Raw genomic sequence first — 17,911 nt, forward strand, 5'->3', positions numbered from 1 at the left:
GTTTTCAAAGCTGTCTTTTCAGACTTGTAGCAGAGGAAACAATCTCAAAACTCACATGGAAGAAAGTGATGACTAAAGTTGGAAACTTAGCAACAGATTGGAAAGAGAATTTTAGCAGACCAAAAATAGCACCTCAAAAATGAGATAAAACTGTTCTAGAAAGATCAATGGAGAGACAGGAGAAATAGAAGGGCCTTGTTTAGAGTAGGGTTCTTTCAAAATGAGAATCCAGGCTAGGAGGGACCACAAGGACAGGGATTAGGGTTAGGATCCAGAAACTGGCCATCTTTGCTGGCGCCTGGGGGGCTACACAAGACTGGAGCCAGGATCCCGTTGTCCTTTGAGGAGAGTACATGTCTTGTGGCCCAAGAAGCTATCATAAAGAACCTTCTTGTTTCCTACTGATCATCTAGAAGGAATGTTAGGCTACCATTGGTACCTTGAAATTTTGCTCATCAATTGAAAATTGATGAGTGTAGGCCCACTTTTAAGGGCTAAGTATGTACGTACTCATAGAGTGGAGGCCTGGGCCACTGCAAGATCGAAATGGTGTAGAAAGAAAAGTTCCCAGTGTCTGTATGGGGCCGAGAGGTGGTGTGGGGTACGCATCAGCTCTACATCCTCCCCAACACGAAGACTGCGGTGGGGCATGTCCTGTGGGCACATGGAAGTTGTTAAGAAGTCAGTAAGAAATTGACCTCCAGAAGTTCCTAAGTATTTCTCTAGTCTCTTAGATTGCTCTACCACGTATAATAGTGACCAGGCAATGCCTTGAGAGCAGTGCTTGCAGAACAGGTGCTCAATGCATGGTAGTTATTGTTTTTGTTACCGAGACCAAACTAGAAAGTTTGACTTTTACTGTTTAATGTAGAAATTCTCTTTGTTTCTTTACGACAAACAAGCAAAAAGCACTTAGTCTGAAAAGTCAGTGTAGCATTCAGATTCTCATCCCTGGAAAATCTTTATCCTAATCACCCCCTTTTCCTCGTTCCTTGATGAGCTCCTTATGTAGCAATTTGTAGAAAGAGCCACTGCCCAGGGCCATTCATGAGCTAAATGTGCACTACTCCAATCTGCTTTTTGTTCCTAATTCTTGAATGAATGTCCTAACGTGATAATTTCCTTCACCAGCTCTTTCTTTCCCAGAAATACTATGTTTGCTCTTTTGTATGTTTGCGGGATAAAAGAAATGTAGACATTTAAATAATAATGTATTTTTAAGGGCATAATGGGTTTAGTTTAGAAAAAACAAGTCATCTCACATCATCTGCAGAAGGAAGCTAATAAGTTTTGGAGTTCATTGGGGAACCAGAGAATATTCAATTTTATGAGAGTATTAAGTTTTTATTGAATTACGTATTCATTCAAGGCACTTTGGTTCATCTACTGAAAAGGGAAGTTTAACTTAGTGATCTTTGGGCTAGTAAAACTTAAACCACAATAAGAATCTTTTGATGAATAAGTTCTTTTAACAAAGACTCTGTTGGGCCAGATATTGGGTGGTGGCTATTGACTTCTACAAATTGCCAAAGCAAGCGTGTCCTGTGCCCTTACATGGCCCAAATGCAGTGGAATGAATGGTGGAAGGAGACTTGGGAACACCAGGTTCTAGTTATGGTTTCACCCCTAAAAGTTGAAGCTCCCAAACTTGTCTGGACTTCAGTTTTATCATCTACTAAAACAAGGGTATAAGCCTATTGGTGATTTCAAAATGCTGATCTGATGTCAAGTTAGTTACTTAAAACTCTCCAGGGGAGATTGTTTAAAAAAATGCACATTTCTTAGCTTAAATCTGGAGACAACTTAATTGTCCATCAGTAGGGGACTGGTTAAATAAATCATGGTCTATCCAACCATAAGTGCCTTTTACAAAGCATGAAGTAGATGTGCATGTGCTAATGTAGAAAGATCCTAAGTAATATCATTAAGTGAAAAAAACCCAAAGTACAGAGCAATGTTTATGGGAAAATTCCTCTTGTGTAAGCAAACAAGCACATATGGGACATAAACTTGTTTCAGGTATTACCAATGACAATGATAACATCATCAATTAAGGGCTGATTCCCGTCGCCTGTTTCGATGTCTTGTTTCCTTTGTGACCTTCAATAATGATCTGACCATAACAAGGAAGTAACTTGAATGAGCAGAAAGTAGATCTGAGTTTAAGTCATATACTAATTGAGTGATCTTGTGCAAGCAACTTCCTTCTCTGGATCTCAGTGTTCTCACCTTTTAAATGGGATAGTATGACTAGCTATCAAATTTGGCAGTTCTATAGGAATTTGCACATAGTTTTTATAATCTAAGGAGACACAGACATGCAGAAACACACCCAAACAACAACAACAAAATAAGAATGTGCATTAACTTTCAGCAAATATTTCAAAGCACTTTTTCTGCTAGTACTTTTCTAGGGGAACAGAAAAGAAATAACCCATCCTTGTGATATTTTTTGACCCAATTTGGAAGATAAAACATATTTGCATGAAACAGAGAATAATATGAAGCCACATGTGAACAACTCTGGGTTTCTCTCATTGTTATGGAACTCATGTTAAAATATTACTCACCTGAAACTCAAGAAAACCAGACTCAGCAATAAAAGTAAAACCCAAGTCCCTTGGCCATATTTACACTGATCTGTAAAATAAAGAGTTAGACAGATGATCACTAAGTTCCTTGGAAGTGATAAAGTTCCATGATTCTACAATCTCTGAGAGCAGATCCAAACTGAAGAATTTATTTTTCCCTGATAGCAGATTCCTCCCTGTTCAGGAGTCTCCATTTCCAATTTAGGACTTTGACAACCCCATATAACTCCTGTGCACAGAATTCCCCAAAGATAGAGCCAAAGGGAAGGTCCTACATTAAGTCAGCCCCATTGTTTCTCTTGGCTCCACCCTGTCTGGGCAGTGCAGTGGGACAGGGAACTTAGCTTGGGGCAACCAGGTGGCTGTCTGGCCTGCCTCCTCACAAAGGCTCCAGTGAGCGTGCAGACCAGCACATCACAGGGTCTCTAGGCAGGTCAGACTTGACGCCTAACTTGACCCCATTGGCAGCTAGAGTCTGATAAAAGACGTGATTGAAATGGGGATTTCTTCTTGACAGTTTAACAGATGGCTATAATTAGGGGGTCTGCACTGAGGGTATGGAGATACATAGGCTTCATTGTAGGGAGGCTAAGTGCAAGAAAGGTCAAGGCCAAAATATGGTATGAAAGAAGCTCAGAGTTTTCCAATATGAGGGAGGAGTGAGTCTGTAAGGAAATGGGTTTACTGAGCATGACCAAATGTACCCATTTCCTGTCAGTTCCTGGGCCCAGCATTGTCATCAATGGTGGGTCTTTGTAGTGGAGTTTCGACCCTCAGATTGTGGCTTCAGAGACTAGCTGTGTAAGGGTGGAGCAGAGAAGATGTACTTTCCAGCTTAAGAGGTTGTATGCGGGAGATCCCAGAAAGCAATGGGCTTTCTTTTCTTCTCCTAGAACATTCTCCCACATGAATAATAATATTGACGATGACAACAATAACCAAAACATGCCTGTAGATTTTTAATGTTAAATTTAATCAATATTTGTCATGTCTGTTTATGCTTCATTGTCAAAATGATGATTAATGAAAGTGGCTTTAGGCCCAAAACACTTTCCGAGAGTTTTTAGGCCTTTTTCTTAGAAGCAAGAAGTCACAATGTGCCAGCCATAGTAAGATCCAACTTACAATGATCAAAAATACAGTGAGTAATGGCAATAATGTCCTCATAAAGGAAAACAACAGCTCACGATTTGGACAGAAACCCAGGGAGTTAGTGAAACTCCCAAACGTGTAGGGGTTAGAGGCTGGACTTGAAAATATTCTTACCTGTTCTCAGCACTAGTGAATTCATTTCCTGGTGAAGATGGTAAAGCAGACATCTTGAAGGAGACTTATTAATCAAAGAATGAGATAATCCCAGCTTTGGCAAGGATTTTAGAGGCTCCAGAACTTGCATTGTGCCTCCAGTGTTCCTGCCAAGTAGCTGACCCTTTGCTGTAAGGATCCTGGTGACAGGAAGCTCTACCTATTTACAGCCTATTCCACTTTGGGCATTGACCAGATAAAGCAAAAGTCTTCCCAATATTGAGGTAAAACCTGTTTCTCTCCACTTTCCAGTGGTCAGTCCCATTGTGTGTAACTAGGCCCAGCCGCATCACTTTCAGGGCCCATGCAAACTGAAAATGTGGGGCCCCTTGTTACCAATTATTAAGAATTTCAAGATGGTAGCAACAGAGCCTTAAGGCGAGTCTGGAGCCCTTCTAGGTGCAGGCCCTCATGGCTGCTCAGCTAATCCTACTTTGGGGAACAGTTTGTTTCTGAAGGGCTGCACTTGGTGGGATGCAAATAGGAAAGAACTTCATTTTTCCTCCACTTTGTATTAAATTCTTTTAAAATTTCTTCTTCCTTCCTGAAGATCCCAGTTCTGGTCATTTTCAGATTTTCAAAAGCCCAGTGTAGTCTTTTACCAAACTCCAAACTCTCTTTTGACAACTACCTTTGACCTTCCCTGTTGAGGCCTGCTTGGGGCTGGGGAGCCTGCTGAGATCTTCCCTTCCTGGCCTACTCAACCTTCCTGCTCTTGAGTTGCCACTGGCTCCCTCAGGGAGAGAGGTGGTGGGAAGGAGAGGCCTCCTAACTTGACTTAATGCAGATGTGACCTGGCATAAGCATCCTTGGTGTTGAGAACCCAAGTGCTTCCTCTTTCTCTCAAGGAGACTTTCCCAGGCTCCTCTGAGTCCTTCCCACTGGGGACTTTCCACAGCCATTTGGTGCTGCCTTTCTTGGCTGGTTGCTTAGGACATTCTCCCTGCCCAGAACTGGTGGTTCACCTCAATCTTCTTCCGTTGAGGTGACCCACTCTGCATTCCTCCCCCCTTCAGTGGCCCCTTGGATAGAATTTTTCAAGCTGCTTCATGGTTGGGCTCTCCCTTGGGGGCCATATTGGGACCTTGGGAAACACGTATTTTTGTCCTGCCTTTGGCACAGTGCACTTTGATAGAGCTTTCTCCTCCTTCGCCGACACAGCCTTCCCCACCCCCAAGCCCTAGTCTCTTTCTTCCAGATTTTCTTCCAAATGTGAGTCAGATACCAGCTCCACAATCCTCCCTCATTCCAAGGGACGTATGTCAAACCTGCTGGGAGGTTCTTTGAAGCTCCTTTTGGTTGGCTTGAGCGGTGGAGAACTTCAGCACACGGGTTTTTCCTAGGGAAACTTCACATTATTTTTTCCTCCAAATGGATTCCTAAACTTTCCTATCATCTGGAGGTGGGCGATGGGCTAATGAAAACAGGATAATCTTGGCCCAGCACGTTGCTTCAAATTTGGAGTGTTGATGGGACACCTGGGTGTCTCTGTTGGTTAAGCATCTGACTTCAGCTCAGGTCATGATCCCAGGGTCCTGGGATTGAGCCCCTTATTGGGCCCCCTGCTTAGTGGGAAGGCTGCTTCTCCCTCTCCCTCTCCCTGCTGCTTCCCTTGCTTGTGGTCTCTCTGTCAAATAAAAAAAAAAATTGGGGGTGTTGACACCTATTCCATGTTCGACAGAAACTGAGGTGATAAGAGATGTTCAATTTTAACATCCTGTTACACAGTGATGCGCTGTGAAACACTGGAGTATAACTACTGCTAGGGACTGAATGTGTCCCCCCAGATTCATATGCTGAAACTCCAACCCTCAATGAGACTATATTTGGAGATGGGGCTTTCATAGAGGTAATTAAGGATGGGGACCTGATCCAATAGGATTAGTGTCCTTATAAGAAGAGAGTAGAGAGTTCTGCCTCTCTCTGCCAGGGGAGGACACAGCTAGGTGGCTGTCTGCAAGCCAGGAAGAGAGCTCTCACTGGGACCCAAATCAGCCAGGCCAGCATCATGCTCTTGGATGCCCAGCCTCCAGAATTGTGAGAAAATAAATGTCTGATGTAGAAAGTACCCAGATGATGGTTTTCTGTGAGAGTGGCCCATGCAAACTAAGACAATACTCTGCACTTTCCTGAGTGGTGCTTTTTAAATTTGGGCATATTCTGTTCCTGAAGTCTTTCCCAGCAAAGCCACATCTATCTGCTCACTTCTCTGAATGTGCTCCAGTTTGGTTGCATAGCAATGTCACATCCTCCATAGCAATTGGGTTCTAGCAGAAGATAAAAATGGTTTGATCACCTCACCCTTGGAAACCTCTTTAATTGCTCATTAAATATACATAGGTGATACGAATAAGAAGAGATGATGACGATATAACTAAGGCTTATTCTCTTCTCAACATCATTTAAATGATGATAACTGACTCACCTGTATTTCTTCTGACTCACCTATTTATTGTCTTATTTTCTTTCTTGTACCCTTCTTGCTGCATTTTTTGAATGCAGGTGTAGAATTTATATTTACAACCTTTTTAACTGATTTTCTTTCAGATTCAGTCCTTTGTTCCAACATTCATTGTTTTATTCAAAAGTATTTATTGATCTTAAAGTATCTCCTCACACAATACTTATTAATTGCAAAGGGAAAAATTGTAAGTTTAGAGCAGAGCACCTAGCAGATACCACCATAACCAAGTGATCAACATTAACATCTCAGGGATAAGTCACACGAACATCATGTACCACCTGATAATGTGCTTGGAGAAAGACAAAGCATCACTCTTTGATCTTCTTGCCAAAAATACATAACCTCCATCTAACCTTGAGAAAATGCTAGACAGACCCAAATTGAAGAACATTCTATCAAATAGCTGATGAGAACTCTTTGAAAGTGTGAAAGTCATGAAAGACAAAGCAGGACTGAGGAGCTATCTCAGGTTGGAGGAGATGAAGGAGACATTACAGCTAAATGCAATGTGGGATCCTGGATGGGCTCCTGGGTGAAGAAAAGGATCTGGTGGGTTTGATGCTGATACCAGTTCCAGTGTGTGTTTCCCACACCACCAAGCAATTAACTCAGTTCTGACATTATCTACCTGAAGCAAGCATCAGATCCCACAGGTTAAGGGCTCAGTCTTACAAGACACCCAGCCCCTTCCCCCGCCACACACACACTTCAGATGTCAGTTGCAAGCTCAGGTTGTCACCTGTGCTTCTGACAACTGGGCAAGAGGGTTAGAGGTTCCCAGTTCCTGGGGTTCCATGAGTTTGCTAGAATGGTTCACAAAATTTAGAGAAACATTTACTTACATCTACCAGTTTACTATAAAGGGATATAGCTCTGGAACAGCCAAGTGTAAGAGACATGTAGGGCAAAGTATGGGGAAGGGGTATAGGGTTTCCATATTCTCTCCAGGCAGCCACTTTCCCAGCATCTCCATGTTCACCAACCTAAAAGCTCTCCAACCCCATCCTTTTGGTTTTGTGGAGGCTTTGTTACATGGGCATGATTGATTAAATCATTGACCATTGGTGACTGAACTGGAGATGAGGGGAGGGGACTGAAAGTTCCAACCCTCTAACCACATGGCAACCAGCCTCCATCCTTATGTGACCTCCTCTGCAAAGGTCAGCTGATTAACATAACAAAAGGCAGTTTAACTGTTTTCATCACTGGAAATTCCACGTGTTTTAGGAGCTCTATGCCAGGGTTGGGGATGAAGACCAAGGATATGCTTCATATTATAAATCAGAATCTCACAGTAGGAAAATTGATAAAATTCAAATAAGATCTCAAGATTAGTTTAAAGTATTGGATCAATGATAATATTTTGGTTTCAATAATTTTACTAGGATTTTACAAGATGTTAACATTAGGGGAAGATGGGTGAAGGATACATAGGAACTTTGTGCTATTTTTGCAACTTTTCCTTGAGTCTATCATTTCAGACTAAAAGGTTAAGCAATATATTTACTGAGTATCTATTCTGTGCTATTCTCTGAGCTGAGGAGACAGTGGTGAACAAGACACGGACATTGCCCTAGGAGACTTAGAGCTTGGTCTGCAACAGGACAAGTAAGCATGCATTTTTAGTAGGACATTAAGTTCAGACAAGTCTATGCACTCAGGGCAATGAAGAGCACATAGGAGGATCAGAGAAGGCCAAAAGTAACATCTAAGCAGAGCCCCGAAGTTTGAGTAGAAGTTATCCAAATAAAAAAAGGGTCCATGCAAGAGAGATATGGGGAATCATCTAGGAAGAGGGGATAAGTTATGAAAAGCAGAGACTTTTGGAGATATATAAGTCCTGTGTGCACTGCGGGGCAGGAAGGGCTGGATGTGTGCATGGTCTGGGGGAGACCAGAGGGGAAGGGTGTCCATGGCACAGAACAGTGAGGGTGGAGCAGTAAGTGGGACCAGTTCTTGAGGCGGAGGCCTCCTAAAGCCCTGCTGAGGACTCTGGAACAGGAAGCCATTGAAGGGTTTCAAGTGGGGTTTTGAAATGAGAGTTAAGATTTAGTAACGGCACTCTGGCTGCTGAGAGATTGACTCAAGATCAGAAGAGGCTGGAAGGTGAGCTAGGTGAGGGGACAGTGGCCTGGTTGGTGTAGAAATCCGCAGATGATTCAGCGTCTTTGTGATTTCCACTTCTCCCTCTGGAAGAGGAAAGGAATTCTGTGAGTGCCCACTGTGAGCTGGACACTTTGTTTACACCCTTCACTTATGTGCCCATAAAAAGTGTATGTGAGCAGCTCAGCTGTCCTCATCTTATTCGTAGGTAACTGAGGCCCTGTAAGTATCCGTGATTGGCCTCTAGTCATTGAGGAGCAAATAGAGCAGTGGAGATCCAGCCCAGGTGTGCACGACCCCAGCTCTTCCTCTCTTTATGATCGTAAACATCACATCTGATGAACCATCAATCCCTGTCAGCTTCATGTCTCCAGCAAACCTGGCACCCATTTTTGGCCAGCCACATGAGAAACACAAAGACAAGGACGCTGTTATTCCTCTGGGACACCTCCCCTGCAGGAAAAGAGTGCTGGACACACACAGGTTACGCAGGGCAAGCCTTCCTTCACCACAGGGTCAGAGCACCCGACACCTGGTCCCTGGTCCCTCAGCCGCTCTGCACCCAGACTTCCAGGTGAGATGAGCATTCACATGTTGCTCCAGTTCGAGATTTATTGAATGACTTTAAATTATTTCTTGTTCAGATTTGTGCAGTTTTTCTTTTCCACACTTGGCCATGCTTCATGTTTTACTTGAATCTGGGGTCAAAGTATTTCACAAGATGGCCTTGGATAATTCGCTATAGAGTTCAAGGAAAGCAGGGACATTCACAACAAATTAGGCCTAAAATCATACAATTCTATGAATGGTTCAGTCTACAAGTACATTCTTGTGTTGCCTCTCCTCTCCTTGGGGTCATCATGGTATCTCTTGTCTTTGTAACAGAGGTTCTGGATGTTTCTCCTCAAGACCTGTGTGTTTGGGTCCTGATGCCTTATTTCCCCAACCCTCCTTGAAACCTCTCTTCCCACGTTACAACGTTTTCCAGATCTTCTCACGTCCATTAGTCTGTAGCTGTGTTTCTCCCTACAGGTGCTCACCATGGCTCCCATCCTTCCTCTTTCCACTGACTCCCAGAAAAAAACCACACTTCTCACTGAACAATTTCAGCCTCAACTTAGGGAATCCACTTAGGGCCCAGAGCCTTTGGTGGATACTGATGCAGGTAGTTTGGGTTCTAGATAGCACAACGATGGTTCTTGTTAATTTAGTCCTCCTGGGACGACAGGCTTCTGGCCCTCCTTAACACCAGCTGCAAACAACAATAACAACAAACCCTCTACTGGAGTTCTTTTGGGAAAAAGCTACTTAAAAAGAGAACACCCTAAGGAACATTTTAATCCTCAGAATTGAGGTATTTAACATCTAGAAGCACAGCCAATCCTTATGTTACCAGGTCCTTTGGGTTATTTCTTTAAGACTTCAAGGCTGGAGTGATTGTTATGAGTTGTCGGGGCAGGTCCTAGGCAAGAGGAGAAATCTGCTTTAACCCAAAGGAGTAAGTTTCTAATGATAGAAAAATGTAGGTGCCATGCTGGCAGTGGGGAAAGATTTTGTGCAGGAGGCTCCTGCCTCCCAAGGGCTCCCGTTGTATTCTCCTGTGATACAGACCTTCAGAATTTCCTCTCAGTTCCATGTAGCTCCTCCCCACGTGGAGGAGCGGGGATTTGACCCTCCGTAGAACCTCAGAGCAAACAGCCAAGCAACTATCTGCAGCAGTGGTGACCATTCCTTGTGGGAAAATAAGAGGGGGAGTGGGATTGACTGGGAAGCCTGTGGGTCCTTGAAAGCAGGGGCTGAGGGCTGGATTCATCAGGGTGCCCTTAGCACAGTGCTGGCACCCAGTCTGTGTGCTGACTCCCTAGTGACGAGTCCGCAACAGGAAACAATCAGACCAAAGACCAAGGATTCCACTTCTCCAACAAGCGAAGCTATAAACAGGGAGAACATTGTCTGTAGAGTTTCCACCCTAATACCGCCAGTCATGATAAGCATTCCCATCCCAGTGCCTTCCTGACTCCCCAAAGCTGTGGTGCCTGACAAAGCTGCTGTTGTCCAGGAAAAAGATGGTATTCTCATTTCTTTATCCTTATTTATTCAATAAAGATGTGGGAGAGGGAGTATAAGTAGACGGAAGTTATGGGCTCCAGCATCGAACACACCTGGTTCCCTTCCTGGCTCTGTCACTTATGAGCCATGTAATGGTGCAAAAATCCTTTAATAATGCAGAGCCTACTCTTTACCTATAAAGGAGTAATAGCACAGATTACCTCAGAGGGTCACTGTGCAGATGCCGGGGACGTGGAAGTCCTGTGCTCATCACAGCCACTCAGGGACTCCGGCTGACGAAGCCGCCACCACCTTGAGCGCTGCCAGTTGGCTGAGCTGAAAGGCAGAGAGCTCTGAGGGGTCCCTTGTTAGCACTCTGAGTGGGTACCAGGCCCTTTTACGTCTGATTGGCTAGAACCAGTCACATGGTGCCACCCGCCACAGAGGGCCTGGGAAGTGCAATTCCCACAAGTGCCAGGGAGGCCGAGAGCCGGAAATATTTGGCAATTAGTGCAACGTGTAAAGTACCTAGCACTATGACTAGAATGTTCCAAACGCTCCATCCACACTAGCTGTATTTTAGTTTGGATCTGTTACATATAAAATCTTGTTTATGTATTACTGTAGTATATTCAAAAGTGTTAATGGCTGATAATTAATTGATGGAGGATGTTCTTCCTTTCAGAAGTACCCACAGTTTCATAGAAGACTCTTAGAGGGACCCCTGGGTGGCTCAGCGGTTGAGCGTCTCTCTGCCTTCAGCCCAGAGTGTGATCCTGGAGACCCAGGATCGAGTCCCACGTCGGGCTCCCGGTGCATGGAGCCTGCTTCTCCCTCTGCCTGTGTCTCTGCCTCTCTCTGTGTCTCTCGTGAATAAATGAATAAAGTCTTAAAAAAAAAAAGACTGTTAGAGACATGATATCATAATTCAAGATGTGAATCTTGCTGGGAAGTGATGGTGGAAGGATTCAGGTTTCCTGGAGGAGGCTGCATCTGGGACCCAGCAAGATGTTTGGGCAACAGCCCAGCCACAAAGGGCCAGGGCTGACTTTCCTCGTGTGGCGCTGAGCACCTGAGTTCTCTGCTTGGGGCCTGGGGATTATTTACCATTTGCTCATTTGCTCATTGATTCAATTACTTTTTCATCAAGTGTTTATCGAATGCTTCTCTGTGCCAGGCACCAGGGATATGTCATTGAAGAAAGCGTCAACAATGCCTTCACGAGCTTGCATTTGATAGGAGACACTGAACGGCGACAACCTAAAGGAGCACATACATAGCAAGTAGATGGTGAGATCTCTTCCCTATGACTGAAGCCAAGTAAGGGGTGTAGAGGGTGGAGGGTGTTGCCATTTTATCTGGGGTGGCCAGAAAGGGAATGAGGGAGTAGGCTCCATGGAGACGTAGGAGAAGAGTGTTCCAGACACAGATGCTGGGACCTGCAACCTCCATGGCTCTGAGGGGAGAACCTTCTGAGCCTAACTGAGGAGAGAGCAGAATGGTGGAGCAAACAGGACCAGGGGGCTGGGGCATCGGGGCTTTAGTCTTGGTTCTGCAGCTGATTTACAACAGTTCCGGGAGCGACTGGCTTGTGAGGATGGGCTTGATTTGGATCCTTGACCTCCCTAAGCATCTGTTTCACTTTCTGTCAAAATGTCCGTCAATATGGACACTTCGTGCCCTCCCTGGGATGATGAAATGGGTTAATTCACATGGAGTATTGGAATCAGGATCTGGCCTCCTGGGCGCCCTCCCTTGATGGTAGCTGTTTCTACCAGAGCAAGTTGGTTCCCTTATGTGGGGTTCAGTAGCATGATCTGGAGAGATGGTCTCTCTAGGCTCTCAACTCAAAGATTTTTTTTTGGAAATCTGATGCTAATTTACATGTTATTCTTTGGACTATTTGCATGTCATGTGTTCCATTCTCACAGATTGTTTTTTTTGTTTGTTTGTCTCCTCCTCCTTTTTTTTTTTTTTTACACAATCTACCCCCTTCACCATCCTCCTGTTGGATTCAGCTTCTTTCCCGTGATGTTGAGTATGGGGTCCTCCATTTGTCTTTGCTAGATTTCCACTTCTCTCTGCCTCACTGGTGGGTTGTATTCCTTCCGGGAACTTCACATACTTCAGTACACTTGGTTGATTAAAAACATTCTTTCCATAAACATCAATACACTGGCAAGGATTTTTGTAGCAGAAACTTTAAAAAATGAAATTTCAGGCTGTTTTCTGTTTGGAGGCTGAGCATCTGGGAGAGGCGACATTAAGGGTGCATGAAGTCACAGACACACATGGATGGCCCTCTTTGCAACGTCGTCCCAGATGCCGACAGAGCATTGCACCCGGTCTAACGACTGCCCTAGCTGTAATGCCCGTGCAATGATGCATTTGCAGAACCTCTCTCATCTCATTAGAACCCGTGGTGCACCGTGTGCTGTCAGTGCTGGTGACCAACTGGTGCGCATTTTAGAACAGGGGATTTTAGGGTGAAGACTGAAACCAGAGATCCAACATCTCTTTCTGTGAACACAGCATCCTGTGTGAGACATCAACCCCTCTTTATGGCCTTCTAGGTCACAGAGTGAGTAAATGCACTGGGTACCAGGGTTGCTGGACATCCTTCCCCCCAGGATTGCTGGTCACTCAAGGTGAATCGTCCTGGTGAAAAGGAGAGAATGTGTAGTTAGATCAGCAAATCCAGAGGGCCAGCCCCACCACTTATGAACCGTGTGTCTGAGTCTCCTGTTTCTCATCTATAAAACATGAACACATTTTTTCTGAAGAATTATTTTAGAGAGAGATCAAGAGGGCATGAGTGGGGGTAGAGGGAGAGAACGTCAAGCCAACTCCCCACTGAGCGCGGAGACCGTGAGCCTGAGATCATGACCTAAGCTGAAGTCGGATGCTTAACCGGAGGAGCCATCCAGGTGTCCCCTTACCTATGTTTCGATAAATAAATGACAACATGTGCTTTTATAAACTGGTGACTTACTATCTTGTATGAACAATATGCATATTGATCTTGCTAAATAAATATATGGCTGCTCTTCAATTTTAGATTTTTAACAAGTTCATATCCTAACGAGCATGTGGAACTCCTTGATCAGGAAGGACAAAGAGAATAATGTGCCCAGTGGTGACTTCAAGTCAGGCTAAAGGTCAGCCTGGGTGGCCCAGCAGTTTAGCACCTGCCTTCAGCCCAGGGCCTACTCCTGGAGACCCGGGATTGAGTCCCATGTCAGGCTCCCTGCATGGGGCCTGTTTCTCCCTCTGCCTGTGTCTCTGCCTCTCTCTCTCTCTCTTTATTTCTCATGAATTAAAAAAAAAAAAAAAAAAAGTTGGGCTAAAACCCAGAAGAAGGTGAATGTTGTTCTGATGCCTCTCCCAATCCTGCCTGGCCCTTAGAGGCTACTTCCTTATCTCCTAATGAGGGCAGACTTATGCACCTGTAAATTGACACATGTGTCAGGGACACAACGGGTCTCCGCAGGAGTGTCCCTTCCTCAGAGCACGTGGACCACAGGCCCGTGGAGGGACATCAGGACGGGGCCTGTAAACCCCAGCCTCCTGGCCCCCGGGTCCTCACCCAGCTCCACTTTCTAGCATGACTCACCCACATGAGAGCCCCACTCACCTACCGGGCTGTTTCCTGCCCCCGCCTTGGCTCTGGCCACTGCCCCTCGGCCCTTCCAAGTCTCCTCTACCTGCATGGTTCCCCCTCAGCTCCCGGACTGGAATCCCCAGGAACTACTCACCGCCCATCAGGGGTGATGGGGGCTGCAAGGGGGGGGCCTCCCTCCCTCCCTTCCCTCCCCAGCCTGTGACAGTCTGGTTATGTGGCCTCCCTGCCCCCCCACCCCCGCATCCTGCACACGAGGCCTCTGGCCAGGACATGAGCAGTGTTTTCTTCTTCTTCTTCTTCTTCTTCTTCTTCTTCTTCTTCTTCTTCTTCTTTCTTCCTTTTTAAAGACTTTATTTTTTTATTTTTAATTTTTTTTAATTTTTAAAATTTATTTATGATAGTCACACAGAGAGAGAGAGAGAGAGAGAGGCAGAGACACAGGCAGAGGGAGAAGCAGGCTCCATGCACTGGGAGCCTGACGTGGGATTCGATCCCGGGTCTCCAGGATCGCGCCCTGGGCCGAAGGCAGGCGCCAAACCGCTGCGCCACCCAGGGATCCCAAGACTTTATTTTATTTTTATTTATTTACTCATGAGGGACACAGAGAGAGAGAGAGGGAGAGAGGCAGAGACCCAGGCAGAGGGAGGAGCAGGCTCCATGCAGGGAGCCCGATGCGGGACTCGATCCCGGGACCCCAGGATCACCCCTGAGCCACCCTGCGGGGTCTTGCATCCCCAGCCCGCCTGGCAGCCCGCATCCTAAGCCAAGTTGGCTGAGTGCATGACAGGTCAAGGGAGCTGCGGGAGCAAAAGAAGCAGCGCCGAGGTCCTAGCAGCTGGGGGACCCCGGCTGCGCGGGATCCGGGATCCGGGCGCCGGCCCTAACCCGGGGTGGGGGAGCGGGGCGGGCCGCGGCCGCGTCGCCCCGCCTGGGGACACCTGCCGGCCACCTGCCGGCCACCTGCCGCTCCTCCTCGATGGGCGAGCCAACAGCGCCACCTGCTGGCCGCAGGGCCCCGGGTGCCCAGCGACGCGGGAGGTCTGGGGCGCCCCCTCGCGGGCGTTCGGGGGCCGCGCGCAGAGGACCGACCCGGCGGGGAGCCGCGCACCTGCGAGGCCTTGCAGCGACCCAGGGTGCAGGCGGGCGGGCGGAGGCCTGCAGGGGGCACGCGGGTCCCCAGCGTCCGCAGAGCTCCTCCGCGGGCACCTCCCGCCGTGGGGGGCAGCAGGTGGCCTGGAGGCACTCGTGCAGGAGGGAGGCGGGGCTGGGCGGCCAGCAGGCCTGCAGGGAAGGGGAGGCCAGGCTGCTCGGACCCACACCCCTGCTCCCCGGCTGGACCGCCCAGAAGGCCTTTCCAGAAAATCGAGCTGGAGCACAGAGGGCCCTTTCCAGCCCGCCCGGGCATGTGCAGCTCCCCGGTGCGAGGCGCCCAGGAGCATACCCGGCCCCGAGTCTCCTCTCCGCTCGCTCCTGTTACTGACGGTCCCCAGGGCCCTGGCCCGGGCTCAGCCTCGGCTCCGGTGTCAGCCGTGCAAGAGTGTCCGTGTCCTGGGAACGTGCGTCCAACTTGCAGTGCACTTCCTTGAAAGGCTCACTTTGTTTTGGGACAAGCCGCGTGCCAGTCCGTCCTGCCAAGAAACGATTGCTGTTGAACTGTTGGTTTTCACTGCTGTCAAACGCAATCTTAGGAGAAGAGCAAGGGGGCAGCCACCCTCGAGGGCCACCTGGGAGGGAAGACTTGGGGTGGGATTTTCTTAGAGCCCTCTGGGGAATTAGAAAAAAAAAAGAAGCAAAACAAGGAAACCCTGGAATGGTTGTGGTCTGATGAGTCGTGACAGCGACAGTCAGCGGAACCCCTCGGCAGAGGCACTGGGTGGCCCCGGGCCATTCCCGCAGCGCCAGCACCTTGCAGGGGCCTCCAGACCAGGCCCAACCAAGACCTGGAGCCCCGCTGCGGCCGAGCTGTGAGCATGAGCCTCGAGTTCCTCTTTATTCCAAACGGAGATGGTCCTGCAGGGTTCCCGCCTGAACACAAAGGTTGGGGGAAATAAAGCAGGAATCTCCAGTATCTGTGCGGGTCTGGCTACTGAGGGGCGTCGGACAAAATCAGCGGAGATGCTTCCTTTTCAGTAACACCTCGGAAAGACCCCGGGAAGCATGAAGAGGTGAAAGTTGATGCAACTGGGTTTGTTCTCTTGTCTGTTTTTGGTTCTAATAAGAAGTATTCAAATGCAAAACCACTAGAAGACTGGTAACCCCGGATTTGTTCAGGCGAATTGTCACGTCAGGCCATGTTCTAGGAAGAGTTACTATTAGAAGTCAGACATACTAACTTTTTCAAGTGCTTATCCCATTCGTTTTTCCCTCCCTGGGACTCAGCTTCCCACTCTGTACAAGTGAGAGTTGACCTCCTTTCAAGGACCTGTTATTTTTATTATTATTAAAGATTTTTATTTATTTATTCATGAGAGACACAGAGAGAGAGAGAGAGAGAGAGAGAGAGGCAGACACAGGCAGAAGGAGAAGCAGGCTCCATGCAGGAAGCCCGACGTGAGACTCGATCCCGGGTCTCCAGGATCACACCCCGGGTTGAAGGCAGATGTTAAACTGCTGAGCCACCCGGGCTGCCCTCAAGGACCTTTTAGATAGTTCTGACGCTCTTTGGTTCTTTGTTAAGGAAGCCTGTGCTGTCCCCCAGCGGACCCCATGTTGCATCATTTCCCAGAAGGGTCCTTACTTTGCAGACAAATATTGGTGTGCTCATTCATCTTCCCATTCGTTTAGTGACCAAGTATCAAGAACCTACAACAGGGATCCCTGGGTGGCTTAGCAATTTAGCGCCGCCTTCAGCCCAGGGCGTGATCCTGGGGTCGTGGGATCGAGTCCCACGTCTGGCTCCCTGCATGGAGCCTGCTTCTCCCTCTGCCTGTGTCTCTGCATCTCTTTCTGTGTCTCTCATGAATAAATAAATAAAATCCTAAAACAAAACAAAACAAAAAAAAGAACCTACAACATTCCTGACATGGCTGTAGGTGCCACTGACAGGCTGTGAGAAAGCCAGGTCTTGGCCCTCATGGAACTTGCATTCCTGGGGGTCCCCCAGAAGAAGAGATGTGAAAATACGCAGCGTAAGGTAATGTAGGACAGGATGGTGAGGTAAGGTCGGCAGTAAGTGCTGTGCTGAAGGATGAAGCAGGATGGGCCTTATGGGACCAGGGCCGCGGTTCTTTAAACAGGGTGGTCAGGAAAGTCCCCTCTGAGAAGATGGCCTTTGGGGACAGGAGAGAGGCAGGTGGAGGTGGGGGAAAGCCCTTGGGGCAGAGGGAAGAGCAAGTGCAAGGGCCCGAGCAGGCGTGCCTGGTGCGTGGGAGGAAGGCGCAGAGCCGGGCCTCGGAGACGAGGCTGTGTGGCCGCCTCCTGGGTTGGGGCTGAGGCCGGGAGCCCCGGAAGGAGACACGCGGGGTGAGCTCGCGGGGGACAGGACACACATGGCCAAGCGCGCCCAGACCGGCCAGCTGCACCCCGCAGTCCCCTGTGGTGCCGGCCGGGGAGGCAGGTGCACCCGCCGGGAGCTCGCGCTGAGCCGGGGCAGGGCCAGGAGGGCAGGGCTCTTCCTGCGGGAAGGAGGGAGCGTGGGGGAGGAGGCCGGGCGGGCAGGGTGTTTGGGGGATTTGTGGGATTTTGGGGGATGGCTTGGCTGGCACAGGAGCCTTCCTCCAAGCGGAAGAGGTGATGCAGGAGGGGACCCCCCACTCAAGGGCGGGTGGGAAGGTGTCT

At 47.9% G+C, this 17,911-nt stretch overlaps 1 long non-coding RNA gene across 1 annotated transcript; it reads left to right on the forward strand.

The window, feature by feature from the left end:
- The first annotated feature begins 7,425 nt into the window (after positions 1-7,425).
- On the forward strand, positions 7,426-12,683 carry LOC144311537 (uncharacterized). Its single transcript, XR_013377137.1, has 4 exons — positions 7,426-7,968; positions 8,672-9,037; positions 11,690-11,802; positions 12,531-12,683. It is a non-coding gene; the product is annotated as an uncharacterized LOC144311537 (long non-coding RNA).
- The last annotated feature ends 5,228 nt before the right edge of the window (positions 12,684-17,911 follow it).

Source organism: Canis aureus, chromosome 3, assembly GCF_053574225.1.
Source record: "Canis aureus isolate CA01 chromosome 3, VMU_Caureus_v.1.0, whole genome shotgun sequence".
Taxonomy (NCBI): domain Eukaryota; kingdom Metazoa; phylum Chordata; class Mammalia; order Carnivora; family Canidae; genus Canis; species Canis aureus.